Source organism: Macaca fascicularis, chromosome X (genome assembly GCF_037993035.2).
Source record: "Macaca fascicularis isolate 582-1 chromosome X, T2T-MFA8v1.1".
NCBI lineage: Eukaryota > Metazoa > Chordata > Mammalia > Primates > Cercopithecidae > Macaca > Macaca fascicularis.
Window position 1 is genome coordinate 61,153,641 of NC_088395.1, and position 25,197 is coordinate 61,178,837.

Sequence of the window (25,197 nt, forward strand, 5' to 3'; positions counted from 1 at the left end):
TTTGAAGACTATAGAGCCAAAGGAAATATCCTCCGATAACAAACAGAAAGAAGCTTTCTGAGAAACTTCTTTGTGTTCTGTGAAATCATCTCACAGAGTTACAGCTTTCCCCTCAAGAAGCCTTTCGCTAAGACAGTTCTTGTGGAATTGGCAAAGTGATATTTGGAAGCCCATAGAGGGCTATGGTGAAAAAGGAAATATCCTCAGATGAAATCTGGAAAGAAGCTTTCTGAGAAACTTCTTAGTGTTCTGTTAATTTATCTCACAGAGTTACATCTGTATTTCGTGCATCTCTTTGCTAGCCTTATTTCCTTCGAATCTGAGAACAGATATTTCGGATCCCTTTGAAGACTATAGGGCCAAAGGAAATATCCTCCGATAACAATGAAAAAGAAGCTTTCTGAGAAACTTCTTTGTGTTCTGTGAAATCATCTCACAGAGTTACAGCTTTCCCCTCAAGAAGCCTTTCGCTAAGACAGTTCTTGTGGAATTGGCAAAGTGATATTTGGAAGCCCATAGAGGGCTATGTGGAAAAAGGAAATATCCTCAGATGAAATCTGGAAAGAAGCTTTCTGAGAAACTGCTTAGTGTTCTGTTAATTCATCTCACAGAGTTACATCTGTATTTCGTGGATCTCTTTGCTAGCCTTATTTCTTTGGAATCTGAGAACAGATATTTCGGATCACTTTGAAGACTATAGGGCCAAAGGAAATATCCTCGGATAACAAAGAGAAACAAGCTTTCTGAGAAACTTCTTTGTGATCTGTGAAATCATCTCACAGAGTTACAGCTTTCCCCTCAAGAAGCCTTTCGCGAAGACAGTTCTTGTGGAATTGGCATAGTTATATTTGGAAGCCCATAGAGGGCTATGGTGAAAAAGGAAATATCCTCAGATGAAATCTGGCAAGAAGCTTTGTGAGAAACTGCTTAGTGTTCTGTTAATTCATCTCACAGAGTTACATCTGTATTTCGTGCATCTCTCTGCTAGCCTTATTTCTGTGGAACCTGAGAACAGATATTTGGGATCCCTTTGAAGACTATAGAGCCAAAGGAAATATCCTCGGATAACAAACAGAAAGAAGCTTTCTGAGAAACTTCTTTGTGATCTGTGAAATCATCTCACAGAGTTACAGCTTTCCCTCAAGAAGCCTTTCGCTAAAACAGTTCTTGTGGAATTCGCAAAGTGATATTTGGAAGCCCATAGAGGGCTATGGTGAAAAAGGAAATATCCTCAGATGAAATCTGGAAAGAAGCTTTCTGAGAAACTGCTCTGTGATGTGTGACTTCCACTCACAGAGTTACATCTGTATTTCGTGGATCTCTTTGCTAGCCTTATTTCTGTGGAATCTGAGAACAGATATTTCGGATCCCTTTGATGACTATAGAGCCAAAGGAAATATCCTCCGATAACAAACAGAAAGAAGCTTTCTGAGAAACTTCTTTGTGTTCTGTGAAATCATCTCACAGAGTTACAGCTTTCCCCTCAAGAAGCCTTTCGCTAAGACAGTTCTTGTGGAATTGGCAAAGTGATATTTGGAAGCCCATAGAGGGCTATGGTGAAAAAGGAAATATCCTCAGAAGAAATCTGGAAAGAAGCTTTCTGAGAAACTGCTTAGTGTTCTGTTAATTCATCTCACAGAGTTACATCTGTATTTCGTGCATCTCTTTGCTAACCTTATTTCTTTGGAATCTGAGAACAGATATTTCGGATCCCTTTGAAGACTATAGGGCCAAAGGAAATATCCTCCGATAACAATGAGAAAGAAGCTTTCTGAGAAACTTCTTTGTGTTCTGTGAAATCATCTCACAGAGTTACAGCTTTCCCCTCAAGAAACCTTTCGCTAAGACAGTTCTTGTGGAATTGGCAAAGTGATATTTGGAAGCCCATAGAGGGCTATGGTGAAAAAGGAAATATCCTCAGATGAAATGTGGAAAGAAGCTTTCTGAGAAACTGCTCTGTGATGTGTGACTTCGACTCACAGCGTTACATCTGTATTTCGTGGATCTCTTTGCTAGCCTTATTTCTGTGGAATATGAGAACAGATATTTCGGATCCCTTTGAAGACTATAGGGCCAAAGGAAATATCCACCGATAACAAAGAGAAAGAAGCTTTCTGAGAAACTTCTTTGAGATCTGTGAAATCATCTCACAGAGTTAAAGCTTTCCCCTCAAGAAGCCTTTCGCTAAGACAGTTCTTGTGGAATTGGCAAAGTGATATTTGGGAGCCCCTTGAGGGCTATGGTGAAAAAGGAAATATCCTCAGATGAAATCTGGAAAGAAGCTTTCTGAGAAACTGCTTAGTGTTCTGTTAATTCATCACACAGAGTTACATCTGTATTTCGTGGATCTCTTTGCTAGCCTTATTTCTGTGGAATCTGAGAACAGATATTTCGGATCCCTTTGATGACTATAGAGCCAAAGGAAATATCCTCCGATAACAAACAGAAAGAATGTTTCTGAGAAACTTCTTTGTGTTCTGTGAAATCATCTCACAGAGTTACAGCTTTCCCCTCAAGAAGCCTTTCGCTAAGACAGTTCTTGTGGAATTGGCAAAGTGATATTTGGAAGCCCCTAGAGGGCTATGGTGAAAAAGGAAATATACTCAGATGAAATCTGGAAAGAAGCTTTCTGAGAAACTGCTCTGTGAATGTGACTTCGACTCACAGAGTTACATCTGTATTTCGTGGATCACTTTGCTAGCCTTATTTCTGTGGAATCTGAGAAGAGATATTTCGGATCCCTTTGAAGACTATAGGGCCAAAGGAAATATCCTCCGATAACAACGAGAAAGAAGCTTTCTGAGAAACTTCTTTGTGATCTGTGAAATCATCTCACAGAGTTACAGCTTTCCCCTCAAGAAGCCTTTCGCTAAGACAGTTCTTGTGGAATTGGCAAAGTGATATTTGGAAGCCCATAGAGGGCTATGGTGAAAAAGGAAATATCCTCAGATGAAATCTGGAAAGAAGCTTTCTGAGAAACTGCTTAGTGTTCTGTTAATTCATCACACAGAGTTACATCTGTATTTCGTGGATCTCTTTGCTAGCCTTATTTCTGTGGAATCTGAGAACAGATATTTCGGATCCCTTTGAAAACTATAGAGCCAAAGGAAATATCCTCCGATAACAAACAGAAAGAAGCTTTCTGAGAAACTTCTTTTGTTCTGTGAAATCATCTCACAGAGTTACAGCTTTCCCCTCAAGAAGCCTTTCGCTAAGACAGTTCTTGTGGAATTGGCAAAGTGATATTTGGAAGCCCATAGAGGGCTATGGTGAAAAAGGAAATATCCTCAGATGAAATCTGGAAAGAAGCTTTCTGAGAAACTGCTTAGTGTTCTGTTAATTCATCTCACAGAGTTACATCTGTATTTCGTGCATCTCTTTGCTAGCCTTATTTCTTTGGAATCTGAGGACAGATATTTCGGATCCCTTTGAAGACTATAGGGCCAAAGGAAATATCCTCCGATAACAATGAGAAAGAAGCTTTCTGAGAAACTTCTTTGTGTTCTGTGAAATCATCTCACAGAGTTACAGCTTTCCCCTCAAGAAGCCTTTCGCTAAGACAGTTCTTGTGGAATTGGCAAAGTGATATTTGGAAGCCCATAGAGGGCTATGGTGAAAAAGGAAATATCCTCAGATGAAATCTGGAAAGAAGCTTTCTGAGAAACTGCTTAGTGTTCTGTTAATTCATCTCACAGAGTTACATCTGTATTTCGTGGATCTCTTTGCTAGCCTTATTTCTTTGGAATCTGAGAACAGATATTTCGGATCCCTTTGAAGACTATAGGGCCATAGGAAATATCCTCCGATAACAAAGGGAAAGAAGCTTTCTGAGAAACTTCTTTGTGTTCTGTGAAATCATCTCACAGAGTTACAGCTTTCCCCTCGAGAATCCTTTCGCTAAGACAGTTCTTGTGGAATTGGCAAAGTGATATTTGGAAGCCCCTAGAGGGCTATGGTGAAAAAGGAAATATCCTCAGATGAAATCTGGAAAGAAGCTTTCTGAGAAACTGCTCTGTGATGTGTGACTTCGACTCACAGAGTTACATCTGTATTTCGTGGATCTCTTTGCTAGCCTTATTTCTGTGGAATCTGAGAACAGATATTTCGGATCACTTTGAAGACTATAGGGCCAAAGGAAATATCCTCGGATAACAAACAGAAAGAAGCTTTCTGAGAAACTTCTTTGTGTTCTGTGAAATCATCTCACAGAGTTACAGCTTTCCCCTCAAGAAGCCTTTCGCTAAGACAGTTCTTGTGGAATTGGCAAAGTGATATTTGGAAGCCCATAGAGGGCTATGGTGAAACAGGAAGTATCCTCAGATGAAATCTGGAAAGAAGCTTTCTGAGAAACTGCTTAGTGTTCTGTTAATTCATCACACAGAGTTACATCTGTATTTCGTGGATCTCTTTGCTAGCCTTATTTCTGTGGAATCTGAGAACAGATATTTCGGATCCCTTTGAAGACTACAGGGCCAAAGGAAATATCCTCCGATAACAAAGACAAAGAAGCTTTCTGAGAAACTTCTTTGTGATCTGTGAAATCATCTCACAGAGTTACAGCTTTCCCCTCAAGAAGCCTTTCGCAAAGACAGTTCTTGTGGAATTGGCAATGTGATATTTGGAAGCCCATAGGGGGCTATGGTGAAAAAGGAAATATCCTCAGATGAAATCTGGAAAGAAGCTTTCTGAGAAACTGCTCTGTGATGTGTGACTTCCTCTCACAGAGTTACATCTGTATTTCGTGGATCTCTTTGCTAGCCTTATTTCTGTGGAATCTGAGAAGAGATATTTCGGATCCCTTTGAAGACTATAGGGCCAAAGGAAATATCCTCCGATAACAAAGAGAAAGAAGCTTTCTGAGAAACTTCTTTGTGATCTGTGAAATCATATCACAGAGTTACAGCTTTCCCCTCAAGAAGCCTTTCGCAAAGACAGTTCTTGTGGAATTGGCAAAGTGATATTTGGAAGCCCATAGAGGGCTATGGTGAAAAAGGAAATATCCTCAGATGAAATCTGGAAAGAAGCTTTCTGAGAAACTGCTTAGTGTTCTGTTAATTCATCACACAGACTTACATCTGTATTTCGTGGATCTCTTTGCCAGCCTTATTTCTGTGGAATCTGAGAACAGATATTTGGGATCCCTTTGAAAACTATAGAGCCTAAGGAAATATCCTCCGATAACAAACAGAAAGAAGCTTTCTGAGAAACTTCTTTGTGTTCTGTGAAATCATCTCACAGAGTTACAGCTTTCCCCTCAAGAAGCCTTTCGCTAAGACAGTTCTTGTGGAATTGGCAAAGTGATATTTGGAAGCCCATAGAGGGCTATGGTGAAAAAGGAAATATCCTCAGATGAAATCTGGAAAGAAGCTTTCTGAGAAACTGCTTAGTGTTCTGTTAATTCATCTCACAGAGTTACATCTGTATTTCGTGGATCTCTTTGCTAGCCTTATTTCTGTGGAATCTGAGAACAGATATTTCGGATCACTTTGAAGACTATAGGGCCAAAGGAAATATCCTCGGATAACAAACAGAAAGAAGCCCTCTGAGAAACTTCTTTGTGTTCTGTGAAATCATCTCACAGAGTTACAGCTTTCCCCTCAAGAAGCCTTTCGCAAAGACAGTTCTTGTGGAATTGGCAAAGTGATATTTGGCAGCCCATAGAGGGCTATGGTGAAAAAGGAAATATCCTCAGATGAAATTTGGAAAGAAGCTTTCTGAGAAACTGCTCTGTGATGTGTGACTTCCTCTCACAGAGTTACATCTGTATTTCGTGGATCACTTTGCTAGCCTTATTTCTGTGGAATCTGAGAAGAGATATTTCGGATCCCTTTGAAGACTATAGGGCCAAAGGAAATATCCTCCGATAACAAAGAGAAAGCTGCTTACTGAGAAACTTCTTTGTGTTCTCTGAAATCATCTCACAGAGTTACAGCTTTCCCCTCAAGAAGCCTTTCTCTAAGACAGTTCTTGTGGAATTGGCAAAGTGATATTTGGAAGCCCATAGAGGGCTATGGTGAAAAAGGAAATATCCTCAGATGAAATCTGGAAAGAAACTTTCTGAGAAACTGCTTAGTGTTCTGTTAATTCATCTCACAGAGTTACATCTGTATTTCGTGGATCTCTTTGCTAGTCTTATTTCTGTGGAATCTGAGAACAGATATTTCGGATCCCTTTGAAGACTATAGGGCCAAATGAAATATCCTCGGATAACAAAGAGAAACAAGCTTTCTGAGAAACTTCTTTGTGATCTGTGAAATCATCTCACAGAGTTACAGCTTTTCCCTCAAGAAGCCTTTCGCTACGACAGTTCTTGTGGAATTGGCAAAGTGATATTTGGAAGCCCATAGAGGACTATGGTGAAAAAGGAAATATCCTCCGATGAAATCTGGAAAGAAGCTTTCTGAGAAACTGCTTAGTGTTCTGTTAATTCATCTCACAGAGTTACATCTGTATTTCGTGGATCTCTTTGCCAGCCTTATTTCTGTGGAATCTGAGAACAGATATTTCGGATCCCTTTGAACACTATAGGGCCAAAGGAAATATCCTCCGATAACAAAGAGAAAGAAGCTTACTGAGAAACTTCTTTGTGTTCTGTGAAATCATCTCACAGAGTTACAGCTTTCCCCTCAAGAAGCCTTTCGCTAAGACAGTTCTTGTGGAATTGGCAAAGTGATATTTGGAAGCCCATAGAGGGCTATGGTGAAAAAGGAAATATCCTCAGATGAAATCTGGAAAGAACCTTTCTGAGAAACTGCTTAGTGTTCTGTTAATTCATCTCACAGAGTTACATCTGTATTTCGTGCACCTCTTTGCTAGCCTTTTTTCTGTGGAATCTGAGAACAGATATTTCGGATCCCTTTGAAGACTATAGGGCCAAAGGAAATATCCTCCGATAACAAAGACAAAGAAGCTTTCTGAGAAACTTCTTTGTGATCTGTGAAATCATCTGACAGAGTTACAGCTTTCCCCTCAAGAAGCCTTTCGCTAAGACAGTTCTTGTGGAATTGGCAAAGTGATATTTGGAAGCCCATAGAGGGCTATGTTGAAAAAGGAAATATCCTCAGATGAAATCTGGAAAGAAGCTTTCTGAGAAACTGCTTAGTGTTCTGTTAATTCATCTCACAGAGTTACATCTGTATTTCGTGCATCTCTTTGCTAGCCTTATTTCTGTGGAATCTGAGAACAGATATTTAGGATCCCTTTGAAGACTATAGGGCCAAAGGAAATATCCTCCGATAACAAAGAGAAAAAAGCTTACTGAGAAACTTCTTTGTGTTCTGTGAAATCATCTCACAGAGTTACAGCTTTCCCCTCAAGAAGCCTTTCGCTAAGACAGTTCTTGTGGAATTGGCAAAGTGATATTTGGAAGCCCATAGGGGGCTATGGTGAAAAAGGAAATATCCTCAGATGAAATCTGGAAAGAAGCTTTCTGAGAAACTGCTCTGTGATGTGTGACTTCCTCTCACAGAGTTACATCTGTATTTCGTGGATCTCTTTGCTAGCCTTATTTCTGTGGAATCTGAGAAGAGATATTTCGTATCCCTTTGAAGACTATAGGGCCAAAGGAAATATCCTCCGATAAAAAAGAGAAAGAAGCTTTCTGAGAAACTTCTTTGTGATATGTGAAATCATCTCACAGAGTTACAGCTTTCCCCTCAAGAAGCCTTTCGCTAAGACAGTTCTTGTGGAATTGGCAAAGTGATATTTGGAAGCCCATAGAGGGCTATGGTGAAACAGGAAATATCCTCAGATGAAATCTGGAAAGAAGCTATCCGAGAAACTGCTTAGTGTTCTGTTAATTCATCACACAGAGTTACATCTGTATTTCGTGGATCTCTTTGCTAGCCTTATTTCTGTGGAATCTGAGAACAGATATTTCGGATCCCTTTGATGACTACAGGGCCAAAGGAAATATCCTCGGATAACAAACAGAAAGAAGCCCTCTGAGAAACTTCTTTGTGTTCTGTGAAATCATCTCACAGAGTTACAGCTTTCCACTCAAGAAGCCTTTCGCAAAGACAGTTCTTGTGGAATTGGCAATGTGATATTTGGAAGCCCATAGGGGGCTATGGTGAAAAAGGAAATATCCTCAGATGAAATCTGGAAAGAAGCTTTCTGAGAAACTGCTCTGTGATGTGTGACTTCCTCTCACAGAGTTACATCTGTATTTCGTGGATCTCTTTGCTAGCCTTATTTCTGTGGAATCTGAGAAGAGATATTTCGGATCCCTTTGAAGACTATAGGGCCAAAGGAAATATCCTCCGATAACAAAGAGAAAGAAGCTTTCTGAGAAACTTCTTTGTGATCTGTGAAATCATCTCACAGAGTTACAGCTTTCCCCTCAAGAAGCCTTTCGCAAAGACAGTTCTTGTGGAATTGGCAAAGTGATATTTGGAAGCCCTTAGAGGGCTATGGTGAAAAAGGAAATATCCTCAGATGAAATCTGGAAAGAAGCTTTCTGAGAAACTGCTTAGTGTTCTGTTAATTCATCACACAGACTTACATCTGTATTTCGTGGATCTCTTTGCTAGCCTTATTTCTGTGGAATCTGAGAACAGATATTTGGGATCCCTTTGAAAACTATAGAGCCTAAGGAAATATCCTCCGATAACAAACAGAAAGAAGCTTTCTGAGAAACTTCTTTGTGTTCTGTGAAATCATCTCACAGAGTTACAGCTTTCCCCTCAGGAAGCCTTTCGCTAAGACAGTTCTTGTGGAATTGGCAAACTGATATTTGGAAGCCCATAGAGGGCTATGGTGAAAAAGGAAATATCCTCAGATGAAATCTGGAAAGAAGCTTTCTGAGAAACTGCTTACTGTTCTGTTAATTCATCTCACAGAGTTACATCTGTATTTCGTGGATCTCTTTGCTAGCCTTATTTCTGTGGAATCTGAGAACAGATATTTCGGATCCCTTTGAAGACTATAGGGCCAAAGGAAATATCCTCCGATAACAAAGAGAAAGAAGCTTTCTGAGAAACTCCTTTGTGTTCTGTGAAATCATCTTACAGAGTTACAGCTTTCCCCTCAAGAAGCCTTTCACTAAGACAGTTCTTGTGGAATTGGCAAAGTGATATTTGGAAGCCCATAGAGGGCTATGGTGAAAAAGGAAATATCCTCAGATGAAATCTGGAAAGAAGCTTTCTGAGAAACTGCTCTGTGATGTGTGACTTCCACTCACAGAGTTACATCTGTATTTCGTGGATCTCTTTGCTAACCTTATTTCTGTGGAATCTGAGAACAGATATTTCGGATCCCTTTGAATACTATAGGGCCAAAGGAAATATCCTCCGATAACAAACAGAAAGAAGCTTTCTGAGAAACTTCTTTGTGTTCTGTGAAATCATCTCGCAGAGTTACAGCTTTCCCCTCAAGAAGCCTTTCGCTAAGACAGTTCTTGTGGAATTGGCAAAGTGATATTTGGAAGCCCATAGAGGGCTATGGTGAAAAAGGAAATATCCTCAGATGAAATCTGGAAAGAAGCTTTCTGAGAAACTTCTTAGTGTTCTGTTAATTCATCTCACAGAGTTACATCTGTATTTCGTGGATCTCTTTGCTAGTCTTATTTCTGTGGAATCTGAGAACAGATATTTCGGATCCCTTTGAAGACTATAGGGTCAAAGGAAACATGCTCTGATAACAAACAAAGAAGCTTTCTGAGAAACTTCTTTGTGTTCTGTGAAATCATCTCACAGAGTTACACCTTTCCCCTCAAGAAGCCTTTCGCTTAGACAGTTCTTGTGGAATTGGCAAAGTGATATTTGGAAGCCCATAGAGGGCTATGGTGAAAAAGGAAATATCCTCAGATGAAATCTGGAAAGAAGCTTTCTGAGAAACTGCTTAGTGTTCTGTTAATTCATCTCACAGAGTTACATCTGTATTTCGTGGATCTCTTAGCTAGCCTTATTTCTGTGGAATCTGAGAACAGATATTTCGGATCCCTTTGAAGACTATAGGGCCAAAGGAAATATCCTCCGATAACAAACAGAAAGAAGCTTTCTGAGAAACTTCTTTGTGTTCTGTGAAATCATCTCACAGAGTTACAGCTTTCCCCTCAAGAAGCCTTTCGCTAAGACAGTTCTTGTGGAATTGGCAAAGTGATATTTGGAGGCCCATAGAGGGCTATGGTGAAAAAGGAAATATCCTCAGATGAAATCTGGAAAGAAGCTTTCTGAGAAACTGCTTAGTGTTCTGTTAATTCATCTCACAGAGTTACATCTGTATTTCGTGGATCTCTTTGCTAGCCTTATTTCTGTGGAATCTGAGAACAGATATTTCGGATCACTTTGAAGACTATAGGGCCAAAGAAAATATCCTCCGATAACAAACAGAAAGAAGCTTTCTGAGAAACTTCTTTGTGTTCTGTGAAATCATCTCACAGAGTTACAGCTTTCCCCTCAAGAAGCCTTTCGCTAAGACAGTTCTTGTGGAAATGGCAAAGTGATATTTGGAAGCCCATAGAGGGCTATGGTGAAAAAGGAAATATCCTCAGATGAAATCTGGAAATAAGCTTTCTGAGAAAATGCTTAGTGTTCTGTTAATTCATCTCACAGAGTTACATCTGTATTTCGTGCATCTCTTTGCTAGCCTTATTTCTTTGGAATCTGAGAACAGATATTTCGGATCCCTTCGAAGACTATAGGGCCAAAGGAAATATCCTCCGATAACAATGAGAAAGAAGCTTTCTGAGAAACTTCTTTGTGTTCTGTGAAATCTTCTCACAGAGTTACAGCTTTCCCCTCAAGAAACCTTTCGCTAAGACAGTTCTTGTGGAATTGGCAAAGTGATATTTGGAAGCCCATAGAGGGCTATGGTGAAAAAGGAAATATCCTCAGATGAAATCTGGAAAGAAGCTTTCTGAGAAACTGCTCTGTGATGTGTGACTTGGACTCACAGAGTTACATCTCTATTTCGTGGATCTGTTTGCTAGCCTTATTTCTGTGGAATCTGAGAACAGATATTTCGGATCCCTTTGAAGACTATAGGGCCAAAGTAAATATCCTCCGATAACAAACAGAAAGAAGCCCTCTGAGAAACTTCCTTGTGTTCTGTGAGATCATCTCACAGAGTTACAGCTTTCCCCTCAAGAAGCCTTTCGCTAAGACAGTTCTTGTGGAATTGGCAAAGTGATATTTGGAAGCCCATAGAGGGCTATGGTGAAAAAGGAAATATCCTCAGATGAAATCTGGAAAGAAGGTTTCTGAGAAACTGCTTAGTGATCTGTTAATTCATCTCACAGAGTTACATCTGTATTTCGTGGATCTCTTTGCTAGCCTTGTTTCTTTGGAATCTGAGAACAGATATTTCGGATCCCTTTGAAGACTACAGGGCCAAAGGAAATATCCACCGATAACAAAGAGAAAGAAGCTTTCTGAGAAACTTCTTTGTGTTCTGTGAAATCATCTCACAGAGTTACACCTTTCCCCTCAAGAAGCCTTTCGCTAAGACAGTTCTTGTGGAATTGGCAAAGTGATATTTGGAAGCCCATAGAGGGCTATGGTGAAAAAGGAAATATCCTCAGATGAAATCTGGAAAGAAGCTTTCTGAGAAACTGCTTAGTGTTCTGTTAATTCATCTCACAGAGTTACATCTGTATTTCGTGGATCTCTTTGCTAGCCTTATTTCTGTGGAATCTGAGAACAGATATATCGGATCCCTTTGAAGACTATAGGGCCAAAGGAAATATCCTCCGATAACAAACAGAAAGAAGCTTTCTGAGAAACTTCTTTGTGTTCTGTGAAATCATCTCACAGAGTTACAGCTTTCCCCTCAAGAAGCCTTTCGCAAAGACAGTTCTTGTGGAATTGGCAAAGTGATATTTGGAGGCCCATAGAGGGCTATGGTGAAAAAGGAAATATCCTCAGATGAAATCTGGAAAGAAGCTTTCTGAGAAACTGCTTAGTGTTCTGTTAATTCATCTCACAGAGTTACATCTGTATTTCGTGGATCTCTTTGCTAGCCTTATTTCTTTGGAATCTGAGAACAGATATTTAGGATCACTTTGAAGAATATAGGGCCAAAGAAAATATCCTCCGATAACGAACAGAAAGAAGCTTTCTGAGAAACTTCTTTTTGTTCTGTGAAATCATCTCACAGAGTTACAGCTTTCCCCTCAAGAAGCCTTTCGCTAAGACAGTTCTTGTGGAATTGGCAAAGTGATATTTGGAAGCCCATAGAGGGCTATGGTGAAAAAGGAAATATCCTCAGATGAAATCTGGAAATAAGCTTTCTGAGAAAATGCTTAGTGTTCTGTTAATTCATCTCACAGAGTTACATCTGTATTTCGTGGATCTCTTTGCTAGCCTTATTTCTGTGGAATCTGAGAACAGATATTTCGGATCCCTTTGAAGACTATAGGGCCAAAGGAAATATCCTCCGATAACAAAGAGAAAGAAGCTTACTGAGAAACTTCTTTGTGTTCTGTGAAATCATCTCACAGAGTTACAGCTTTCCCCTCAAGAAGCCTTTCGCTAAGACAGTTCTTGTGGAATTGCAAAGTGATTTTTGGAAGGCCATAGAGGGCTATGGTGAAAAAGGAAATATCCTCAGATGAAATCTGGAAAGAAGCTTTCTGAGAAACTGCTCTGTGATGTGTGACTTCCACTCACAGAGTTACATCTGTATTTCGTGGATCTCTTTGCTAGCCTTATTTCTGTGGAATCTGAGAACAGATATATCGGATCCCTTTGAAGACTATAGGGCCAAAGGAAATATCCTCCGATAACAAAGAGAAAGAAGCTTTCTGAGAAACTTCTTTGTGATCTGTGAAATCATCTCGCAGAGTTACAGCTTTCCGCTCAAGAAGCCTTTCGCAAAGACAGTTCTTGTGGAATTGGCAAAGTGATATTTGGAAGCCCATAGAGGGCTATGGTGAAAAAGGAAATATCCTCAGATGAAATCTGGAAAGAAGCTTTCTGAGAAACTGCTTAGGGTTCTGTTATTTCATCTCACAGAGTTACATCTGTATTTCGTGGATCTCTTTCCTAGCCTTATTTCTGTGGAATCTGAGAACAGATATTTCGGATCCCTTTGAAGACTATAGAGCCAAAGGAAATATCCTCCGATAACAAAGAGAAAGAAGCTTTCTGAGAAACTTCTTTGTGATCTGTGAAATCATCTCACAGAGTTACAGCTTTCCGCTGAAGAAGCCTTTCGCTAAGACAGTTCTTGTGGAATTGGCAAAGTGATATTTGGAAGCCCATAGAGGGCTATGGTGAAAAAGGAAATATCCTCAGATGAAATCTGGACAGAAGCTTTCTGAGAAACTGCTTAGTGTTCTGTTAATTCATCTCACAGAGTTACATCTGTATTTCGTGCATCTCTTTGCTAGCCTTATTTCTTTGGAATATGAGAACAGATATTTCGGATCCCTTTTAAGACTATCGGGCCAAAGGAAATATCCTCCGATAACAATGAGAAAGAAGCTTTCTGAGAAACTTCTTTGTGTTCTGTGAAATCATCTCACAGAGTTACAGCTTTCCCCTCAAGAAGCCTTTCGCTAAGACAGTTCTTGTGGAATTGGCAAAGTCATATATGGAAGCCCATAGAGGGCTATGGTGAAAAAGGAAATATCCTCAGAGGAAATCTGGAAAGAAGCTTTCTGAGAAACTGCTCTGTGATGTGTGACTTCGACTCACAGAGTTACGTCTGTATTTCGTGGATCTCTTTGCTAGCCTTATTTCTGTGGAATCTGAGAACAGATATTTCGGATCCCTTTGAAGACTATAGGGCCAAAGGAAATATCCTCCGATAACAAAGAGAAAGAAGCTTACTGAGAAACTTCTTTGTGTTCTGTGAAATCATCTCACAGAGTTACAGCTTTCCACTCAAGAAGCCTTTCGCTAAGACAGTTCTTGTGGAATTGGCAAAGTGATATTTGGAAGCCCATAGAGGGCTATGGTGAAAAAGGAAATATCCTCAGATGAAATCTGGAAAGAAGCTTTCTGAGAAACTGCTTAGTGTTCTGTTAATTCATCTCACAGAGTTACATCTGTATTTCGTGCATCTCTTTGCTAGCCTTATTTCTGTGGAATCTGAGAACAGATATTTCGGATCCCTTTGAAGACTATAGGGCCAAAGGAAATATCCTCCGATAACAAAGAGAAAGAAGCTTTCTGAGATACTTCTTTGTGTTCCGTGAAATCATCTCACAGAGTTACAACTTTCCACTCAAGAAGCCTTTCGCTAAGACAGTTCTTGTGGAATTGGCAAAGTGATATTTGGAAGCCCATAGAGGGCTATGGTGAAAAAGGAAATATCCTCAGATGAAATCTGGAAAGAAGCTTTCTGAGAAACTGCTTAGTGTTCTGTTAATTCATCTCACAGAGTTACATCTGTATTTCGTGGATCTCTTTGCTAGCCTTATTTCTGTGGAATCTGAGAACAGATATTTCGGATCCCTTTGAAGACTATAGGGCCAAAGGAAATATCCTCCGATAACAAAGAGAAAGAAGCTTTCTGAGAAACTTCTTTGTGATCTATGAAATCATCTCACAGAGTTACAGCTTTCCTCTCAAGAAGCCTTTCGTTAAGACAGTTCTTGTGTAATTGGCAAAGTGATATTTGGAAGCCCATAGTGCGCTATGGTGAAAAAGGAAATATCCTCAGATGAAATCTGGAAAGATCTTTCTGAGAAACTGCTTAGTGTTCTGTTTATTCATCTCACAGAGTTACATCTGTATTTCGTGGATCTCTTTGCTAGCCTTATTTCTTTCGAATCTGAAAACAGATATTTCGTTTCCCTTTGAAGACTATAGGGCCAAAGGAAATATCCTCCGATAACAAACAGAAAGAAGCTTTCTGAGAAACTTCTTTGTGTTCTGTGAAATCATCTCACAGAGTTACACCTTTCCCCTCAAGAAGCCTTTCGCTAAGACAGTTCTTGTGGAATTGGCAAAGTGATATTTGGAAGCCCATAGAGGGCTATGGTGAAAAAGGAAACATCGTCAGATGAAATCTGGAAAGAAGCTTTCTGAGAAACTGCTTAGTGTTCTGTTAATTCATCTCACGGAGTTACATCTGTATTTCGTGGATCTCTTTGCTAGCCTTATTTCTGTGGGATCTGAGAACAGATATTTCGGATCCCTTTGAAGACTATAGGGCCAAAGGAAATATCCTCCGATAACGAACAGAAAGAAGCTTTCTGAGAAACTTCTTTTTGTTCTGTGAAATCATCTCACAGAGTTACAGCTTTCCCCTCAAGAAGCCTTTCGCTAAGACAGTTCTTGTGGAATTGGCAAAGTGATATTTGGAAGCCCATAGAGGGCTATGGTGAAAAAGGAAATATCCTCAGATGAAATCTGGAAATAAGCTTTCTGAGAAAATGCTTAGTGTTCTGTTAATTCATCTCACAGAGTTACATCTGTATTTCGTGGATCTCTTTGCTAGCCTTATTTCTGTGGAATCTGAGAACAGATATTTCGGATCCCTTTGAAGACTATAGGGCCAAAGGAAATATCCTCCGATAACAAAGAGAAAGAAGCTTACTGAGAAACTTCTTTGTGTTCTGTGAAATCATCTCACAGAGTTACAGCTTTCCCCTCAAGAAGCCTTTCGCTAAGACAGTTCTTGTGGAATTGCAAAGTGATTTTTGGAAGGCCATAGAGGGCTATGGTGAAAAAGGAAATATCCTCAGATGAAATCTGGAAAGAAGCTTTCTGAGAAACTGCTCTGTGATGTGTGACTTCCACTCACAGAGTTACATCTGTATTTCGTGGATCTCTTTGCTAGCCTTATTTCTGTGGAATCTGAGAACAGATATATCGGATCCCTTTGAAGACTATAGGGCCAAAGGAAATATCCTCCGATAACAAAGAGAAAGAAGCTTTCTGAGAAACTTCTTTGTGATCTGTGAAATCATCTCGCAGAGTTACAGCTTTCCGCTCAAGAAGCCTTTCGCAAAGACAGTTCTTGTGGAATTGGCAAAGTGATATTTGGAAGCCCATAGAGGGCTATGGTGAAAAAGGAAATATCCTCAGATGAAATCTGGAAAGAAGCTTTCTGAGAAACTGCTTAGTGTTCTGTTAATTCATCTCACAGAGTTACATCTGTATTTCGTGGATCTCTTTCCTAGCCTTATTTCTGTGGAATCTGAGAACAGATATTTCGGATCCCTTTGAAGACTATAGAGCCAAAGGAAATATCCTCCGATAACAAAGAGAAAGAAGCTTTCTGAGAAACTTCTTTGTGATCTGTGAAATCATCTCACAGAGTTACAGCTTTCCGCTGAAGAAGCCTTTCGCTAAGACAGTTCTTGTGGAATTGGCAAAGTGATATTTGGAAGCCCATAGAGGGCTATGGTGAAAAAGGAAATATCCTCAGATGAAATCTGGACAGAAGCTTTCTGAGAAACTGCTTAGTGTTCTGTTAATTCATCTCACAGAGTTACATCTGTATTTCGTGCATCTCTTTGCTAGCCTTATTTCTTTGGAATATGAGAACAGATATTTCGGATCCCTTTTAAGACTATAGGGCCAAAGGAAATATCCTCCGATAACAATGAGAAAGAAGCTTTCTGAGAAACTTCTTTGTGTTCTGTGAAATCATCTCACAGAGTTACAGCTTTCCCCTCAAGAAGCCTTTCGCTAAGACAGTTCTTGTGGAATTGGCAAAGTCATATATGGAAGCCCATAGAGGGCTATGGTGAAAAAGGAAATATCCTCAGATGAAATCTGGAAAGAAGCTTTCTGAGAAACTGCTCTGTGATGTGTGACTTCGACTCACAGAGTTACATCTGTATTTCGTGGATCTCTTTGCTAGCCTTATTTCTGTGGAATCTGAGAACAGATATTTCGGATCCCTTTGAAGACTATAGGGCCAAAGGAAATATCCTCCGATAACAAAGAGAAAGAAGCTTACTGAGAAACTTCTTTGTGTTCTGTGAAATCATCTCACAGAGTTACAGCTTTCCACTCAAGAAGCCTTTCGCTAAGACAGTTCTTGTGGAATTGGCAAAGTGATATTTGGAAGCCCATAGAGGGCTATGGTGAAAAAGGAAATATCCTCAGATGAAATCTGGAAAGAAGCTTTCTGAGAAACTGCTTAGTGTTCTGTTAATTCATCTCACAGAGTTACATCTGTATTTCGTGCATCTCTTTGCTAGCCTTATTTCTGTGGAATCTGAGAACAGATATTTCGGATCCCTTTGAAGACTATAGGGCCAAAGGAAATATCCTCCGATAACAAAGAGAAAGAAGCTTTCTGAGATACTTCTTTGTGTTCCGTGAAATCATCTCACAGAGTTACAGCTTTCCACTCAAGAAGCCTTTCGCTAAGACAGTTCTTGTGGAATTGGCAAAGTGATATTTGGAAGCCCATAGAGGGCTATGGTGAAAAAGGAAATATCCTCAGATGAAATCTGGAAAGAAGCTTTCTGAGAAACTGCTTAGTGTTCTGTTAATTCATCTCACAGAGTTACATCTGTATTTCGTGGATCTCTTTGCTAGCCTTATTTCTGTGGAATCTGAGAACAGATATTTCGGATCCCTTTGAAGACTATAGGGCCAAAGGAAATATCCTCCGATAACAAAGAGAAAGAAGCTTTCTGAGAAACATCTTTGTGATCTATGAAATCATCTCACAGAGTTACAGCTTTCCTCTCAAGAAGCCTTTCGTTAAGACAGTTCTTGAGTAATTGGCAAAGTGATATTTGGAAGCCCATAGTGCGCTATGGTGAAAAAGGAAATATCCTCAGATGAAATCTGGAAAGATCTTTCTGAGAAACTGCTTAGTGTTCTGTTTATTCATCTCACAGAGTTACATCTGTATTTCGTGGATCTCTTTGCTAGCCTTATTTCTTTCGAATCTGAAAACAGATATTTCGTTTCCCTTTGAAGACTATAGGGCCAAAAGAAATATCCTCCGATAACAAACAGAAAGAAGCTTTCTGAGAAACTTCTTTGTGTTCTGTGAAATCATCTCACAGAGTTACAGCTTTCCCCTCAAGAAGCCTTTCGCTAAAACAGTTCTTGTGGAATTGGCAAAGTGATATTTGGAAGCCCATTGAGGGCTACGGTGAAAAAGGAAATATCCTCAGATGAAATCTGGAAAGAAGCTTTCTGAGAAACTGCTTAGTGTTTTGTTAATTCATCTCACGGAGTTACAGCTGTATTTCGTGGATCTCTTTGTTAGCCTTATTTCTGTGGAATCTGAGAACAGATATTTCGGACCCCTTTGAAGACTATCGGGTCAAAGGAAATATCCTCCGATAACAAAGAGAAAGAAGCTTACTGAGAAACTTCTTTGTGTTTTTTGAAATCATCTCACAGAGTTACAGCTTTCCCCTCAAGAAGCCTTTCCCTAACACAGTTTTTGTGGAATTGGCAAAGTAATATTTGGAAGCCCATAGAGGGCTATGGTGAAAAAGGAAATATCCTCAGATGAAATCTGGAAAGAAGCTTTCTGAGAAACTGCTCTGTGATGTGTGACTTCCACTCACAGAGTTACATCTGTATTTCGTGGATCTCTTTGCTAGCCTTATTTCTGTGGAATCTGAGAACAGGTATTTCGGATCCCTTTGAAGACTATAGGGCCAAAGGAAATATCCTCCGATAACAAAGAGAAAGAAGCTTTCTGAAAAACTTCTTTGTGTTCTGTGAAATCATCTCACTGAGTTACAGCTTTCCCCTCAAGAAGCCTTTCGCTAAGACAGTTCTTGTGGAATTGGCAAAGTGATATTTGGAAGCCCATAGAAGGCTATGATGAAAAAGGAAATATCCTCAGATGAAATCTGGAAAGAAGCTTTCGGAGAAACTGCTTAGTGTTCTGTTAATTCATCTCACGGAGATACATCTGTATCTCGTGGATCTCTTTGCTAGCCTTATTTCTGTGGAATCTGAGAACAGATATTTCGGATCCCTTTGAAGACTATAGGGCCAAAGGAAATATCCTCCGATAACAAACAGAAAGAAGCTTTCTGAGAAACTTCTTTGTGTTCTGTGAAATCATCTCACAGAGTTACAGCTTTCCCCTCAGGAAGCCTTTCGCTAAGACAGTTCTTGTGGAATTGGCAAAGTGATATTTGGAAGCTCTTAGAGGGCTATGGTGAAAAAGGAAATATCCTCAGATGAAATCTGGAAAGAAGCTTTCTGAGAAACTGCTTAGTGTTCTGTTAATTCATCTCACAGAGTTACATCTGTATTTCGTGGATCTCTTTGCTAGCCTTATTTCTGTGGAATCTGAGAACAGACATATCGGATCCCTTTGAAGACTATAGGGCCAAAGGAAATATCCTCCGATAACAAACAGAAAGAAGCTTTCTGAGAAACTTCTTTGTGATCTGTGAAATCATCTCGCAGAGTTACAGCTTTCCGCTCAAGAAGCCTTTCGCAAAGACAGTTCTTGTGGAATTGGCAAAGTGATATTTGGAAGCCCATAGAGAGCTATGGTGAAAAAGGAAATATCCTCAGATGAAATCTGGAAAGAAGCTTTCTGAGAAACTGCTTAGTGTTCTGTTAATTCATCTCACAGAGTTACATCTGTATTTCGTGGATCTCTTTCCTAGCCTTATTTCTGTGGAATCTGAGAACAGATATTTCGGATCCCTTTGAAGACTATAGAGCCAAAGGAAATATCCTCCGATAACAAAGAGAAAGAAGCTTTCTGAGAAACTTCTTTGTGATCTGTGAAATCATCTCACAGAGTTACAGCTTTCCGCTGAAGAAGCCTTTCGCTAAGACAGTTCTTGTGGAATTGGCAAAGTGATATTTGGAAGCCCATAGAGGGCTATGGTGAAAAAGGAAATATCCTCAGATGAAATCTGGAAAGAAGCTTTCTGAGAAACTGCTTAGTGTTCTGTTAATTCATCTCACTGCGTTACATCTGTATTTCGTGCATCTCTTTGCTAGCCTTATTTCTTTGGAATATGAGAACAGATATTTCGGATCCCTTTTAAGACTATAGGGCCAAAGGAAATATCCTCCGATAACAATGAGAAAGAAGCTTTCTGAGAAACTTCTTTGTGTTCTGTGAAATCATCTCACAGAGTTACAGCTTTCCCCTCAAGAAGCCTTTCGCTAAGACAGTTCTTGTGGAATTGGCAAAGTCATATATGGAAGCCCATAGAGGGCTATGGTGAAAAAGGAAATATCCTCAGATGAAATCTGGAAGGAAGCTTTCTGAGATACTGCTCTGTGATGTGTGACTTCGACTCACAGAGTTACATCTGTATTTCGTGGATCTCTTTGCTAGCCTTATTTCTGTGGAATCTGAGAACAGATATTTCGGATCCCTTTGAAGACTATAGGGCCAAAGGAAATATCCTCCGATAACAAAGAGAAAGAAGCTTACTGAGAAACTTCTTTGTGTTCTGTGAAATCATCTCACAGAGTTACAGCTTTCCACTCAAGAAGCCTTTCGCTAAGACAGTTCTTGTGGAATTGGCAAAGTGATATTTGGAAGCCCATAGAGGGCTATGGTGAAAAAGGAAATATCCTCAGATGAAATCTGGAAAGAAGCTTTCTGAGAAACTGCTTAGTGTTCTGTTAATTCATCTCACAGAGTTACATCTGTATTTCGTGCATCTCTTTGCTAGCCTTATTTCTGTGGAATCTGAGAACAGATATTTCGGATCCCTTTGAAGACTATAGGGTCAATGGAAATATGCTCTGATAACAAACAAAGAAGCTTTCTGAGAAACTTCTTTGTGTTCTGTGAAATCATCTCACAGAGTTACAGCTTTCCCCTCAAGAAGCCTTTCGCTAAGACAGTTCTTGTGGAATTGGCAAAGTGATATTTGGAAGCCCATAGAGGGCTATGATGAAAAAGGAAATATCCTCAGATGAATTCTGGAAAGAAGCTTTCTGAGAAACTGCTTAGTGTTCTGTTAATTCATCTCACAGAGTTACATCTGTATTTCGTGCATCTCTTTGCTAGCCTTATTTCTTTGGAATCTGAGAACGGATATTTCGGATCCCTTTGAAGACTATAGAGCCAAAGGAAATATCCTCCGATAACAAAGAGAAAGAAGCTTTCTGAGAAACTTCTTTGTGATCTGTGAAATCATCTCACAGAGTTACAGCTTTCCGCTGAAGAAGCCTTTCGCTAAGACAGTTCTTGTGGAATTGGCAAAGTGATATTTGGAAGCCCATAGAGGGCTATGGTGAAAAAGGAAATATCCTCAGATGAAATCTGGACAGAAGCTTTCTGAGAAACTGCTTAGTGTTCTGTTAATTCATCTCACAGAGTTACATCTGTATTTCGTGCATCTCTTTGCTAGCCTTATTTCTTTGGAATATGAGAACAGATATTTCGGATCCCTTTGAAGACTATAGGGCCAAAGGAAATATCCTCCGATAACAATGAGAAAGAAGCTTTCTGAGAAACTTCTTTGTGTTCTGTGAAATCATCTCACAGAGTTACAGCTTTCCCCTCAAGAAGCCTTTCGCTAAGACTGTTCTTGTGGAATTGGCAAAGTCATATATGGAAGCCCATAGAGGGCTATGGTGAAAAAGGAAATATCCTCAGATGAAATCTGGAAAGAAGCTTTCTGAGAAACTGCTCTGTGATGTGTGACTTCGACTCACAGAGTTACATCTGTATTTCGTGGATCTCTTTGCTAGCCTTATTTCTGTGGAATCTGAGAACAGATATTTCGGATCCCTTTGAAGACTATAGGGCCAAAGGAAATATCCTCCGATAACAAAGAGAAAGAAGCTTACTGAGAAACTTCTTTGTGTTTTGTGAAATCATCTCACAGAGTTACAGCTTTCCCCTCAAGAAGCCTTTCCCTAACACAGTTTTTGTGGAATTGGCAAAGTAATATTTGGAAGCCCATAGAGGGCTATGGTGAAAAAGGAAATATCCTCAGATGAAATCTGGAAAGAAGCTTTCTGAGAAACTGCTCTGTGATGTGTGACTTTCACTCACAGAGTTACATCTGTATTTCGTGGATCTCTTTGCTAGCCTTATTTCTGTGGAATCTGAGAACAGATATTTCGGATCCCTTTGAAGACTATAGGGCCAAAGGAAATATCCTCCGATAACAAAGAGAAAGAAGCTTACTGAGAAACTTCTTTGTGTTCTGTGAAATCATCTCACAGAGTTACAGCTTTCCACTCAAGAAGCCTTTCGCTAAGACAGTTCTTGTGGAATTGGCAAAGTGATATTTGGAAGCCCTTAGAGGGCTATGGTGAAAAAGGAAATATCCTCAGATGAAATCTGGAAAGAAGCTTTCTGAGAAACTGCTTAGTGTTCTGTTAATTCATCTCACAGAGTTACATCTGTATTTCGTGCATCTCTTTGCTAGCCTTATTTCTGTGGAATCTGAGAACAGATATTTCGGATCCCTTTGAAGACTATAGGGCCAAAGGAAACATCCTCCGATAACAAAGAGAAAGAAGCTTTCTGAGAAACTTCTTTGTGATCTATGAAATCATCTCACAGAGTTACAGCTTTCCTCTCAAGAAGCCTTTCGTTAAGACAGTTCTTGGGTAATTGGCAAAGTGATATTTGGAAGCCCATTGTGCGCTATGGTGAAAAAGGAAATATCCTCAGATGAAATCTGGAAAAATCTTTCTGAGAAACTGCTTAGTGTTCTGTTTATTCATCTCACAGAGTTACATCTGTATTTCGTGGATCTCTTTGCTAGCCTTATTTCTTTCGAATCTGAAGACAGATATTTCGGATCCCTTTGAAGACTATAGGGCCAAAGGAAATATCCTCCGATAACAAACAGAAAGAAGCTTTCTGAGAAACTTCTTTGTGTTCTGTGAAATCATCTCACAGAGTTACAGCTTTCCCCTCAAGAAGCCTTTCGCTAAAACAGTTCTTGTGGAATTGGCAAAGTGATATTTGGAAGCCCATTGAGGGCTACGGTGAAAAGGGAAATATCCTCAGAAAAAATCTGGAAAGAAGCTTTCTGAGAAACTGCTTAGTGTTCTGTTAATTCATCTCACGGAGTTACAGCTGTATTTCGTGGATCTCTTTGCTAGCCTTATTTCTGTGGAATCTGAGAACAGATATTTCGGATCCCTTTGAAGACTATAGGGTCAAAGGAAATATCCTCCGATAACAAAGAGAAAGAAGCTTACTGAGAAACTTCTTTGTGTTTTGTGAAATCATCTCACAGAGTTACAGCTTTCCCCTCAAGAAGCCTTTCCCTAACACAGTTTTTGTGGAATTGGCAAAGTAATATTTGGAAGCCCATAGAGGGCTATGGTGAAAAAGGAAATATCCTCAGATGAAATCTGGAAAGAAGCTTTCTGAGAAACTGCTCTGTGATGTGTGTCTTCCACTCACAGAGTTACATCTGTATTTCGTGGATCTCTTTGCTAGCCTTATTTCTGTGGAATCTGAGAACAGATATTTCGGATCCCTTTGAAGACTATAGGGCCAAAGGAAATATCCTCCGATAACAAAGAGAAAGAAGCTTTCTGAAAAACTTCTTTGTGTTCTGTGAAATCATCTCACAGAGTTACAGCTTTCCCCTCAAGAAGCCTTTCGCTAAGACAGTTCTTGTGGAATTGGCAAAGTGATATTTGGAAGCCCATAGAAGGCCATGATGAAAAAGGAAATATCCTCAGATGAAATCTGGAAAGAAGCTTTTGGAGAAACTGCTTAGTGTTCTGTTAATTCATCTCACGGAGTTACATCTGTATCTCGTGGATCTCTTTGCTAGCCTTATTTCTTTGGAATCTGAGAACAGATATTTCGGATCCCTTTGAAGACCATAGGGCCAAAGGAAATATCCTCCGATAACAAACAGAAAGAAGCTTTCTGAGAAACTTCTTTGTGTTCTGTGAAATCATCTCACAGAGTTACAGCTTTCCCCTCAGGAAGCCTTTCGCTAAGACAGTTCTTGTGGAATTGGCAAAGTGATATTTGGAAGCCCATAGAGGGCTATGGTGAAAAAGGAAATATCCTCAGATGAAATCTGGAAAGAAGCTTTCTGAGAAACTGCTTAGTGTTCTGTTAATTCATCTCACAGAGTTACATCTGTATTTCGTGGATCTCTTTGCTAGCCTTATTTCTTTGGAATCTGAGAACAGATATTTCGGATCCCTTTGAAGACTATAGGGCCAAAGGAAATATCCTCCGATAACAAAGAGAAAGAAGCTTTCTGAGAAACTTCTTTGTGTTCTGTGAAATCATCTCACAGAGTTACAGCTTTCCCCTCAAGAAGCCTTTCGCTAAGACAGTTCTTGTGGAATTGGCAAAGTGATATTTGGAAGCCCATAGAGGGCTATGGTGAAAAAGGAAATATCCTCAGATGAAATCTGGAAAGAAGCTTTCTGAGAAACTGCTCTGTGATGTGTGACTTCCACTCACAGAGTTACATCTGTATTTCGTGGATCTCTTTGCTAACCTTATTTCTGTGGAATCTGAGAACAGATATTTCGGATCCCTTTGAATACTATAGGGCCAAAGGAAATTTCCTCCGATAACAAACAGAAAGAAGCTTTCTGAGAAACTTCTTTGTGTTCTGTGAAATCATCTCGCAGAGTTACAGCTTTCCCCTCAAGAAGCCTTTCGCTAAGACAGTTCTTGTGGAATTGGCAAAGTGATATTTGGAAGCCCATGGAGGGCTATGGTGAAAAAGGAAATATCCTCAGATGAAATCTGGAAAGAAGCTTTCTGAGAAACTGCTTAGTGTTCTGTTAATTCATCTCACAGAGTTACATCTATATTTCGTGGATCTCTTTGATAGCCTTATTTCTGTGGAATCTGAGAACAGATATTTCGGATCCCTTTGAAGACTATAGGGTCAAAGGAAATATGCTCTGATAACAAACAAAGAAGCTTTCTGAGAAACTTCTTTGTGTTCTGTGAAATCATCTCACAGAGTTACAGCTTTCCCCTCAAGAAGCCTTTCGCTAAGACAGTTCTTGTGGAATTGGCAAAGTGATATTTGGAAGCCCATAGAGGGCCATGGTGAAAAAGGAAATATCCTCAGATGAAATCTGGAAAGAAGCTTTCTGAGAAACTGCTTAGTGTTCTGTTAATTCATCTCACAGAGTTACATCTGTATTTCGTGGATCTCTTTGCTAGCCTTATTTCTTTGGAATCTGAGAACAGATATTTCGGATCCCTTTGAAGACTATAGGGCCATAGGAAATATCCTCCGATAACAAAGGGAAAGAAGCTTTCTGAGAAACTTCTTTGTGTTCTGTGAAATCATCTCACAGAGTTACAGCTTTCCCCTCGAGAATCCTTTCGCTAAGACAGTTCTTGTGGAATTGGCAAAGTGATATTTGGAAGCCC